Source organism: Balaenoptera borealis, assembly GCF_965194805.1.
Source record: "Balaenoptera borealis genome assembly, chromosome: 12".
Taxonomy (NCBI): domain Eukaryota; kingdom Metazoa; phylum Chordata; class Mammalia; order Artiodactyla; family Balaenopteridae; genus Balaenoptera; species Balaenoptera borealis.
The window spans coordinates 84,916,468-84,929,515 of NC_138869.1; the positions used below are offsets into that span (position 1 = coordinate 84,916,468).

The following is a 13,048-nucleotide window of genomic DNA, read 5'->3' on the forward strand; positions in this document are numbered from 1 at the left end:
TGTTATTTTTAGCTTTTTGGAGGCAGACCTTGTGATCAGGCAGTCTGTGTCAGCTACCTTAGCCTGAGGTCAGGGCTCTGCTCCTTCCTTCCTTTCCTGTAGCTCTGCCTTTGACTCTGCGTCTGCACTAACACTTGATACTTTACCCTTTGTGTTTCCTGCTGTGTTCACTAGGATCCCAAAGCCTGTAGCTCAGGGGTCTTTCCTCTCCTCTGATTGTGACTGATTGTGAAGTACACGTCATACGCATTTTTATGGCTTTAGTGTAGTGAGTAGTTCCCAGCCCTGGCTGGGCATAAAGATCACCTGGGAGATTTAAAAATATGCTTGAGCTCTACTCTCAGATATTCTCATTTAATTACCTAGGAAAGAGGGCTGAGCATCAGATGATTTTTATGTGCAGCTCTGTTTGAGACCACTGCTCTGAAGCAGGGTTTCTAGAACTTTATTGTACATCCAAATCATCTGGAGATATTGTTAAAATGCAGATTCTTACTCACTAGGCCTGGGTGGGTCCTGAGATTTGGCATTTCTAACAAATTCCCAAAGTCTACAGATCACTTTTTCAGGGGCAACGCTCAAGAAGAGGATCTCTCAACCTCTGCACTATTTTATTTAATTAAAATTTAGTTTTAAACTTTTATTTCACTAAAACTATTCATATTGGGGGCAGGATAATTTTTTGGTGTTGCGGGGCTGTCTTGTGCATTGTAGGATGTTTAGCAGCCTCCCTTGCCTCTATCCATTAGATGCCAGTGAAAACCAAAAACGTCTCCAGCATCGCCAAATATCCTCCTGGCAGAGGGTAAGTGTGGATTGCCTTTGAGAATCACTGCTCTATAGTACTAGTCCCCCAAGTTGGTTGTATCCTGGCACCACCTGGGGACCTTTAAAGATACTGATGTTTGGTTCTCTCTCTCATAGGTCATGAATTAATTGATCTAGAGTGCATCTGGGCATCACATACTGAATCTCCTTTGGATAGTGGGAACTCCAGGGTGCTCTTACCTTTCAGTTTCCTTAAGAGGAGATCCATGGAGGAATATACTGATGATGGCTTGCAGGAGATGATAGTTCTCGTTTGCATAGTGGTACTTGATATTCTAGGCATATTAAGCTTCTTGTATCCAAAGCTTCTCTGCCTCAAAGCTGTTTACTACTTCAAGCTCCCCCCTCGTAATGAGTAATGTAGATTCTCTGGTGTTGATTAATGGGAGAAATAAGTACAAGATACAGTCTCTGGTCAATAATGTACACAGATCTGGGTCATCCTAATAGTTGAAACATCTGTCTCCAATATGTACAGGTGTGTCCGGTTGGACTATATTAAGAGATGCCTTGCATTTCACAGCACATAGGGTATGGCTGGAGTTCAGGTGAATTCTGATTCTTTATCAGGAGACTGATGGCAGCCAGAGTAGGGGGGTGGTAGGTGAGTTGGGCGGGTAGGTGAGAAGGATGTTAGTCAAGCTGTTGAAGTTCGAAATAAAATATTAGTAGCCCATGTATTTATTGCCTCTGATAATTGTGAGAGGTTCTCCGTGAACTATAATCACTTTTGTAGAATCACCTAGATACTTTAAACATAGAGGTTGTGCTTTAGGACCTATGGATCTTATTTTTGTTAAGTGGGTGAAGTCTGGACAAGAGACATATACAAGTCTAGAACCCAGATTCAACTAACCATGTCGATCAAGTACACAGCTTTCCTTCCCCTACTCCTGGGCTTTCTCCTTTCTGAGTCTAGAAGATCATGTGACCTGTAAGTCATGAGCTTTTAGGACATGGTAGTGAACAGCCCAATTAGCAATGATCCAGTGTTCTTAGCGCCTTAATCACATAAAAAAGATGATGTTGCAATTACTCTTCTATAATATGCAAGTTTGTTTTCTCACTCCCTATCCCATGGATTAATGTAGTGAATAAAATGAGCATCTGTTTTCCTTAGAGCCATCTAGATCTTTGGGGCTGAAAAGGAGAGATTCTTGGTCCTTCAGATAACTGAATACAAGCCGTCATAAACCTGGAAGAGCTTACTTCTTTAAAATACCTTGGCAATGGAGTTTAAAAGACTGATGATATAAGTGTTGTAGGTGACAGCTTGAGCATCTGGTATGGAGAGAGTAGATATGTTTGTCAACAGGGTCTCACCTCCAGGCTGCAAACATGTGAGGCAATCATAGAGTTTTGGGAAGGCTTTTTTCCAGCTCTGTATTTCTCAAATACCTCGCATATACTGCTGACATTACTGGCTAGCTGTGAGGTGACAAGGGATTGTAAATTTACAATCATAACTAAGGTGAAATTCACTACTCAAGTGTCCAGGTCACTTCCATGATAAATGCAGACACCATGAAATCCCGCTTGCCTTTGTCTTATTGTGTGGGGCTGGAGAGTTAATTTGTACTTGTGTGTCCCTTCCAGCTACTGACTTTAGGAAATATTTCACCCCTCAAACTATAGAAATATTTCAGAAATTATTGTCTCCTTAAGAAAAGGAAATGCATTCTTAAACAGGAAACATTTTTGAAAATTAAACAGCATAGTTGAGAAGAGAGTAATTATAAACCAAGTGGTGAAATTAATAAGAGAAAGTGTTGGGGGGATTAACCAAGATGGCAGAGTAGAAGGACATGCTCTCACTTCCTCTTGCAAGAGCACCAGAATCACAACTGGCTGCTGGACAATCATCGACAGGAAGACACTGGACTTCACCAAGGAGGATACCCCACGTCCAAGGACAGAGGAGAAGCCACAATGAGATGGTAGGAGGGGCGCAATCAGAGTAAAATCAAATCCCATAACTGCTGGGTGGGTGACTCACAGACTGGCGAACACTTATACCACAGAAGTCCACCCACTGGAGTGAAGGTTCTGAGCCCCACGTCAGGCTTCCCAACCTGGGGGTCTGGCAACGGGAGGAGGAATTCCTAGAGAATCAGACTTTGAAGCCTAGTGGGAATTGATTGCAGGACTTCGACAGGACTGGGGGAAACAGAGACCCCACTCTTGGAGGGCACACACAAAGAAGTGTGCACATCGGGACCCAGGGGAAGGAGCAGTGACCCTGGGGGAGGCTGAACCAGACCTACCTGCTGGTGTTGGGGGGTCTCCTGCAGAGGCGGGGGGTGGCTCTGTTTCACCATGAGGACAAGGACACTGGCAGCGGAGGTTCTGGGAAGTGCTCCTTGGCGTGAGCCCTCCCAGAGTCTGCCATTAACCCCAGCAAAGAGCCCAGGTAGGCTCCAGTGTTGGGTTGCCTCAGGCAAAACAACCAACAGGGAGGGAACCCAGCCCCACCCATCAACAGTCAAGTGGATTAAAGTTTTACAGAGTTCTGACCGCCACAGCAACAGTCAGCTCTACCCACCACCAGAGCCTCCCATCAAGCCTCTTAGATAGCCTCAACCACCAGAGGGCAGACAGCAGAAGCAAGAAAAACTACAATCCTGCAGCCTGTGGACCAAAAACCACAGTTACAGAAAGATAGACAAGATGAAAAGGCAGAGGGCTATATACCAGATGAAGGAAGAAGAAAAACCCCCAGGAAAACAACTAAATGAAGTGGAGATAGGCAACCTTCCAGAAAAAGAATTCAGAATAATGATAGTGAAGATGATCCAGGACCTCGGAATAAGAATGGAGGCAAAGATTGAGAAGATGCAAGACATGATTAACAAAGACCTAGAAGAATTAAAGAACAAACAAACAGAGATGACCAATACAATAACTGAAATGAAAACTACACTAGAAGGAATCAATAGCAGAATAACTGAGGCAGAAGAACGGATAAGTGACCTGGAAGACAGAATGGTGGAATTCACTGCTGCAGAACAGACTAAAGAAAAAAGAATGGAAAGAAATGAAGACAGCCTAAGAGACCTCTGGGACAACGTTAAATGCAACAACATTCACATTATAGGGGTCCCAGAAGGAGAAGAGAGAGAGAGAGGACCTGAGAAAATATTTGAGGAGATTATAGTCGAAAACTTCCCTAACATGGGAAAGGAAATAGCCACCCAAGTCCAGGAAGCGCAGAGAGTCCCATACAGGATAAACCCAAGGAGAAACACACTGAGACACATAGTAATCAAAGTGGCAAAAATTAAAGACAAAGAAAAATTATTGAAAGCAGCAAGGGAAAAATGACAAATAACATACAAGGGAACTCCCATAAGGTTAACAGCTGATTTCTCAGCAGAAACTTTACAAGCCAGAAGGGAGTGGCATGATATACTTAAAGTGATGAAAGGGAAGAACCTACAACCAAGATTACTCTACCCGGCAAGGATCTCATTTAGATTTGATGGAGAAATCAAAAGCTTTACAGACAAGCAAAAGCTAAGAGAATTCAGCACCACCAAACCAGCTCTACAACAAATGCTAAAGGAACTTCTCTAAGTGGGAAACACAAGAGAAGAAAAGGACCTACAAAAACAAACCCAAAACAATTAAGAAAATGGTCATAGGAACATACATATTGATAATTACCTTAAACGTGAATGGATTAAATGCTCCAACCAAAAGACACAGGCTTGCTGAATGGATACAAAAACAAGACCCATATATATGCTGTCTACAAGAGACCCACTTCAGACCTAGGGACACATTCAGACTGAAAGTGAGGGGATGGAAAAAGATATTCCATGCAAATGGAAATCAAAAGAAAGCTGGAGTAGCAATACTCCTATCAGATAAAATAGACTTTAAAATAAAGCATGTTACAAGAGACAAGGAAGGACACTACATAATGATCAAGGGATCAATCCAAGAAGAAGATATAACAATTATAAATATATATGCACCCAACATAGGAGCACCTCAATACATAAGGCAACTGCTAACAGCTATAAAAGAGGAAGTTGACAGTAACACAATAATAGTGGGGGACTTTAACACCTCACTTACACCAATGGATAGATCATCCAAAATGAAAATAAATAAGGAAACAGAAGCTTTAAATGACACAATAGACCAGATAGATTTAATTGATATTTATAGGACATTCCATCCAAAAACAGCAGATTACACGTTCTTCTCAAGTGCGCAGGGAACATTCTCCAGGATAGATCACATCTTGGGTCACAAATCAAGCCTCAGTAAATTTAAGAAAATTGAAATCATATCATGCATCTTTTCTGACCACAATGCTATGAGATTAGAAATGAATTACAGGGAAAAAAATGTAAAAAACACAAACACATGGAAGCTAAACAATACTTTACTAAATAACCAAGAGATCACTGAAGAAATCAAAGAGGAAATCAAAAAATACCTAGAGACAAATGACAATGAAAACACGACGACCCAAAACCTATGGGATGCAGCAAAAGCAGTTCTAAGAGGGAAGTTTATAGCTATACAAGCCAACCTAAAGAAACAAGAAAAATCTCAAGTAAACAACCTAACCTTACACCTAAAGAAACTAGAGAAAGAAGAACAAACAAAACCCAAAGTTAGCAGAAGGAAAGAAATCATAAAGATCAGAGCAGAAATAAATGAAATAGAAACAAAGAAAACAATAGCAAAGATTAATAAAACTAAAAGCTGGTTCTTTGAGAAGATAAACAAAATTGATAAGCCATTAGCCAGACTCATCAAGAAAAAGAGGGAGAGGACTCAAATCAATAAAATCAGAAATGAAAAAGGAGAAGTTACCACAGACACCACGGAAATACAAAGCATCCTAAGAGACTACTACAAGCAACTTTATGCCAATAAAATGGACAACCTGGAAGAAATGGACAAATTCTTAGAAAGGTATAACCTTCCAAGACTGAACCAGGAAGAAACAGAAAATATGAACAGACCAATCACAAGTAATGAAATTGAAACTGTGATTAAAAATCTTCCAACAAACAAAAGTCCAGGACCAGATGGCTTCACAGGTGAATTCTATCAAACATTTAGAGAAGAGCTAACACCTATCCTTCTCAAACTCTTCCAAAAAATTGCAGAGGAAGGAACACTCCCAAACTCATTCTATGAGGCCACCATCACCCTGATACCAAAACCGGACAAAGACAGTACAAAAAAAGAAAATTACAACCCTGATACAAAACCAGACAAAGATGTCACAAAGAAAGAAAACTACAGGCCAATATCACTGATGAACATAGATGCAAAAATCCTCAACAAAATACTAGCAAACAGAATCCAACAGCACATTAAAAGGATCATACACCATGATCAAGTGGGGTTTATCCCAGGAATGCAAGGATTCTTCAATATAGGCAAATCAATCAACGTGATACATCATATTAACAAATTGAAGGAGAAAAACCATATGATCATCTCAATAGATGCAGAGAAAGCTTTTGACAAAATTCAACACCCATTTATGATAAAAGTCCTGCAGAACGTAGGCATAGAGGGAACCTACCTCAACGTAATAAAGGCCGTATATGACAAACCCACAGCCAACATTGTCCTCAATGGTGAAAAACTGAAAGCATTTCCTCTAAGATCAGGAACAAGACAAGGTTGCCCACTCTCACCACTATTATTCAACATAGTTTTGGAAGTCTTAGCCACAGCAATCAGAGAAGAAAAAGAAATAAAAGGAATACAAATTGGAAAAGAAGAAGTAAAGCTGTCACTGTTTGCAGATGACATGATACTATGCATAGAGAATCCTAAAACTGCCACCAGAAAACTACTAGAGCTAATCAATGAATTTGGTAAAGTAGCAGGATACAAAATTAATGCACAGAAATCTCTTGCATTCCTATATACTAATGATGAAAAATCTGAAAGTGAAATTAAGAAAACACTCCCATTTACCATTGCAACAAAAAGAATAAAATATCTAGGAATAAACCTACCTAAGGAGACAAAAGACCTGTATGCAGAAAATTATAGGACACTGATGAAAGAAATTAAAGATGATACCAATAGATGGAGAGATATACCATGTTCTTGGATTGGAAGAATCAACATTGTGAAAATGACTATACTACCCAAAGCAATCTACAGATTCAATGCAATCCCTATCAAATTACCAATGGCATTTTTTACGGAGCTAGAACAAATCATCTTAAAATTTGTATGGAGACACAAAAGACCCCGAATAGCCAAAGCAGTCTTGAGGGAAAAAAACGGAGCTGGAGGAATCAGACTCCCTGACTTCAGACTATACTACAAAGCTACCGTAATCAAGACAATATGGTACTGGCACAAAAACAGAAATATAGATCAATGGAACAAGATAGAAAGCCCAGAGATAAACCCACGCACTTATGGTCAACTAATCTATGACAAAGGAGGCAAAGATATACAATGGAGAAAAGACAGTCTCTTCAATAAGTGGTGCTGGGAAGACTGGACAGCTACATGTAAAAGAATGAAATTAGAATACTCCCTAACACCCTACACAAAAATAAACTCAAAATGGATTAGAGACCTAAATGTAAGACCGGACACTATAAAACTCTTAGAGGAAAACATAAGAAGAACACTCTTTGACATCAATCACAGCAAGATCTTTTTTGATCCACCTCCTAGAGTAATGGAAATAAAAACAAAAATAAACAAATGGGACCTAATGAAACTTCAAAGCTTTTACACAGCAAAGGAAACTACAAACAAGATGAAAAGACAACCCTCAGAATGGGAGAAAATATTTACAAGCGAATCAACGGACAAAGGATTAATCTCCAAAATATATAAACAGCTCATTCAGCTCAATATTAAAGAAACAAACACCCCAATCCAAAAATGGGCAGAAGACCTAAATAGACATTTCTCTAAAGAAGACATACAGACGGCCACGAAGCACATGAAAAGATGCTCAACATCACTAATTATTAGAGAAATGCAAATCAAAACTACAATGAGGTATCACCTCACACCAGTTAGAATGGGCATCATCAGAAAATCTACAAACAACAAATGCTGGAGAGGGTGTGGAGAAAAGGGAACCCTCTTGCACTGTTGGTGGGAATGTAAATTGATACAGCCACTATGGAGAACAATATGGAGGTTCCTTAAAAAACTAGAAATAGAAATACCATATGACCCAGCAATCCCACTACTGGGCATATACCCAGAGAAAACCGTAATTCAAAAAGACACGTGCACCCGAATGTTCATTGCAGCACTATTTACAATAGCCAGGTCATGGAAGCAATCTAAATGCCCATAGACAGTAGAATGAATAAAGAAGATGTGGTACATATATACAATGGAATATTACTCAGCCATAAAAAGGAACGAAATTGAGTCATTTGTTGAGACGTGGATGGATCTAGAGACTGTCATACAGAGTGAAGTAAGTCAGAAAGAGAAAAACAAATATCGTATATTAACGCATGTATGTGGAACCTAGAAAAATGGTACAGATGAGCCGGTTTGCAGGGCAGAAGTTGAGACACAGATGTAGAGAGCGGACATATGGACACCAAGGGGGGAAAACTGCAGTGGGATGGTGATGGTGGTGTGCTGAATTGGGCGATTGGGATTGACATGTATACACTGATGTGTATAAAATTGATGCCTAATAAGAACCTGCAGTATAAAAAAAAAAACAAAACAACTAATACTAAACTTTCATTGAGTTATTTGTATGGAAATATGTTAATATAAATGTTTTAGACATTACATGAAATTTCTAAAAATCTTATATGTTCTGGTATAATGTTATAAGTCATAATCCTAGTTATTACTTTAAAATGTATATCTCAGAAATAACTAATTTTCTTGTCAACTGCATTATTATGAACTATCATCAAATCTTTAACTGTGGTCATTTTTTAAGTCTTTTGTCATTTACAGACAGTTCTGGGTGTACTCTGATGCTTTTGCAAATATGTTCCTATAAAAGGGTTTCATCTTCAAGAAATTCGTGGAAAAGACTCTGACAAGTACAGGTTTCTGGTAACTGACTGTACTGCTGAACTGAATGAATAAGCATTTTCAGAACTCTAATGAAAAACTGATGAACTCATAAAAGTGCTAACAAAAGATCAAGATGAAAAAAAAATTAATTACATGGGACTGAGTGAACTGATGAGGATGAGTATAATTTTTGTGACTTTCTGTCTGAATTAAAAAAAAAAAAAATCCCACAAGGACTCAGAGGCAAAGAATATACAAATCAATTTTCACTGCAAAGTAAAGGAGCTGTTACAGTGGAGGATTACTGGACTGAATGTCAATATTATGACATAGTGTGAGTGTGTTTCATGTTTGGTAATTGCAATCATTGTTGTTTTTGTTGTGGTCATCCATGTACAATGCTTGGTGTCAGTCTATTTATCTCTTGTAAAAATAAAATACAGTGTGTGTGTATGAAAAAAAATAAAAAATAAAAAAAGAGAAAGTGTTCATTGGTCTTGCCTAGTTATCACGCCTACTGAATTTTAGAAGTGCATTGTTAATTTTACAGTTTCATGTGGCATTTGATTTATATTTTTATCTCTTCAGCCCTTCATGTTACATTAAATATGTTAGTAAAGTTCTGTTACATTCTTTGCTTCCTACATATTACGTTTTGTTGGTATTGTGAAGACAGACACTTTTTCTGTACACAGTTAGCTCTATTCTTGTGAGTTCTCTGAATAGCTTAGTTTTCCAGAGCCAAGTGATGTTGCCCTACACCTGATCCTCATTGGCTGGAGAGAACACATTCAATGCCAGATTTGCTGTTCCGCTTAAACACAACTTCTCCAAATGTTCTTTATCAGTGAATTCTACTTTAGCTTAGGATCTCTTTGTGGAAAAGAGGTGGTGGTGGGTGGGAGTTGAGCAGAGCAAGGCAGGACTGCAAAACCACTCTGGATGTTTTCTTTTTTCCCTCTGGTACCTTGAACCTGTCTCTAGGATTTATTTCTTTAGACCCAAACTATAATTATTAATATGGTGATCAGAGCTAATGGAATAAATCATCTCCATATAAGAACAAAATAACACAAAAAAACACTTTTGAAAATTAAGCAGCATAGTAGAGAGGAAAGCTAATTATGTTTTAAAAATTGCTCAATACAGTAGCAGCCTTGTATAAATAGGTACTTTTCATATTGATTTTTGGAAACACAATATCACATGTTGATTTTGACTGAAACTGCATTAAATCTATGTGTTATATTCCTTTCTGGGAACAACATATTCTCCCTCACTTATTCATCTTTTGAGGTCTCAGAAAAGTTTTGTAATATTTTCACTAATGACTCCTTGTTAAATGTATGACTTAGTATTTTACAGTTTTAAAATAGATACTTTTTTCTTTTTCTATAACTACTTTTTCTTATAGTCTTTCATGGCTTAGTCTGCCAGAAACAAAGGATGCTGCCTTCCACATGGTTCTAATTTGCCTGAGAGGAAACTTTCCAATGTCTCATTTTGGTTTCACTTAAACCCAACTTCTGCAAAATTTGTTTGTCACCACAGTCTGGCTAGAGAGGAGTGGCATTGTGGAGACTGAGGGTGAGGAAGTTACTCCATGGGTGTGCCTTCTAGGGCGCTCTGCTTCTCTGTCTAGAAAAATGTTCCACATGAACAGAGAAGTGAAGGGCTTAGCAGTCAGCTGAGACCACATGTACTGTACTACCCTGTTATCTAGGTCATGATCAAGAACTTAAACCAAGGATGGGTTCACACCCATACACCTGTAGAGAAATGAGAACCGTAAATATTAACACCTTAAAGTGTTTCTACTTCTGGAAATGCTGAGGATACTTAATTTCTTTATGTCCACTCAGTCCCAAGTGAATTTCATGATATGCCAGTTGGGTCTTATGGTGTAGACTCTGTTTACTAAACAGCACACACTCATAAAATCGACTGTGAGTTCAACCTACCGGTGTGAACCTGATTTTTGCAGTTTTAGAATCAACCAACAAATTCTGGGATGTGTAAATGGTGGAAAGGAAATCCGGACAGGGTGAAGGGATGGACCCAGCTATTTCCCCTGATGTCTGGGATCTGGTGAGTTTCCTGGAGGTGGCTAGAACAACGTCAGAATCTAAAACATGAAATGGCTATTTCTCTCAAATTCCTTCTCTTTTCCCCTTTCTCCCCAAACATAAAGAAAGCCAGGCTTCTTTTGGCTTTTGATCCTGCCCCAGACGTGTTGGATCCTTATTAGCCAGACTGGTGAGAAAATGAAGACAGATTGCGAGATTACCCTCCAGCCATGGTGATAATGGTAATTAATAATAATGATAATAACCATAATGCCTAATATATTGAGAGCTTACTATATGCCAGACACTCTTTGAAGTGTTTTTACTATATTAACTGACTTAATCTTTATGATATCATGAGGTAGGTATATTATTATTACTTCCCTTCCTCATTTTATCAGTTAGGAAATTGTAGCATGGAGGAGTTGAATCCTTGCCTAAGGCTACAGCATTAATAAGAGGTGGAGCCAGGATTCAAACCCAGGCAGTCTAACCCCAGAGTGATGTGCCAGAGGGCCTTTGTGCTACCCTGTGTCACAGAAGGCCATTGATGCCGTACTTCCCCTCACAGGCACTGGACCAGTTGTTAAACCACCCACTTAATTCTTCTAAAGAAGTGGAAAGTTGTATTTTTGCAGCTGACTAAGCTCTTCTTGTGGACTCCCTATGGGTAGAAAAGGGGTCTTCTGTATCCCTTTGTTTCTCATACTTAACACAGTATTTGACTAATGCATGCACGTATGAACACTCCTGACGAGATCCAGGATCATTTATCTTCCAGTTATTTAAAGAGATGATATACTTTGGAGTCTTCATGATCAGCTGAAGAATCTGAAATGTTATACAGTTAGACTTAGAAATCTTATAGTCTCAAACACATTGAGGCTAAAAAATCTTTCCAACTTTATCAAAAACCAAAGAAATGTTCCTGAGCTGAGACCATTGCTAAACATGGCCAAAGAGTCAAGGCTACACCTAACCCCAGAAGTTCCAACACAAAAGTTGCTGTATTTTAACTACAGACTGGACACTTCTTCTGAAAGTTTCCTTTTGCAGCAAAAAGAGTGTGAATCTCAATAGCGTTCTTCTGTCTGCTTGCTTGGGCATCACAGGAATCATGGGCTGTGTATTTAAGGCCCATCAGATTTGGGGAGTGTTCATGTTTTTTCTCTCCTCTTTATCTCTGAGGAACAAAGTGGTAATTATTTAAGTTCCATGAGGTGATTGATTAAAAAAAGAACATTTTGGAGGGAAATGAGAAGTAGAAATGGCTAAAGATATTTTATAATAACTTTATATAAAGTATGGTATAACCTATAAAAATATCAGATCACTATGTTGTACACCCAAAACTAATATGTTATTGTAAATCAACTATACTTCAATGGAAAAAAAAAAAGACCAAATGTATGTAAAAGGATTGAAAAGTGGGCTTGAGAGCTCAGCTAAGATTGGAGACTTACATGTTTATGGCCACAATCCTAGGGGGACCATGAATACCTGTGGGAGAAGAAGAAAGGTAGGGAATAGGCACAGTGGGGACGGCATGGGCAGATAACTTCAGAAATTCTGTATAATGGTCCACATTCAAATATTCCATATACTAATTTCACTGAACTGAGATGTAAATGGAATTTCTTTCCCCCCATCCCTGCCCTCCACCACAACTTTGAGTATGCCTTTTGGACATTTTAATCTGCCAGAGACAAATGATGCTGCCTTCCTTCCTTCTTCTTACTAGCTGGAAAGAAAAGTATTTTATGATACATCACGATTTCATGTAAATGTGGTTTATGCAAAGATTTATGTCATCATCCTTCCTGTTGAACCACAGCCCTGGTCTAACAACCACTTCCCAAACAACTCCTCTCTTCCTACAAGCATCAAATAGATTATTCATTTTTCTGAGGTTTTCAATGTAAACTTTAGATGGCAATATAGTCTTTGGTCAATCCTCCAACAATCTTCATACAAGATGTGAAGAACATAAGAACAAATTATTTATACATAAGTTTATCAAAGGAATGTATTGTAGGTTAACCCTCCCAATTGTGAAGGAAATTTTCACTAAGGCACAATATTTTACAGGGCACCTTCTTAGCATATGAATCCAACATATTAGTAACATCGTAGAAGTTTCTCAAGAA

At 38.7% G+C, this 13,048-nt stretch overlaps 1 long non-coding RNA gene across 2 annotated transcripts in view; it reads left to right on the plus strand.

The window, feature by feature from the left end:
• The first annotated feature begins 6,419 nt into the window (after window positions 1–6,419).
• Window positions 6,420–13,048, plus strand: part of LOC309607606 — a 44,668-nt gene continuing 38,039 nt past the window's right edge. For both annotated transcript variants that reach the window (XR_014232461.1, XR_014232462.1), the window contains exon 1: window positions 6,420–11,143. This is a non-coding gene — a long non-coding RNA (uncharacterized lncRNA). The remainder of the gene's footprint in view (window positions 11,144–13,048) is intronic.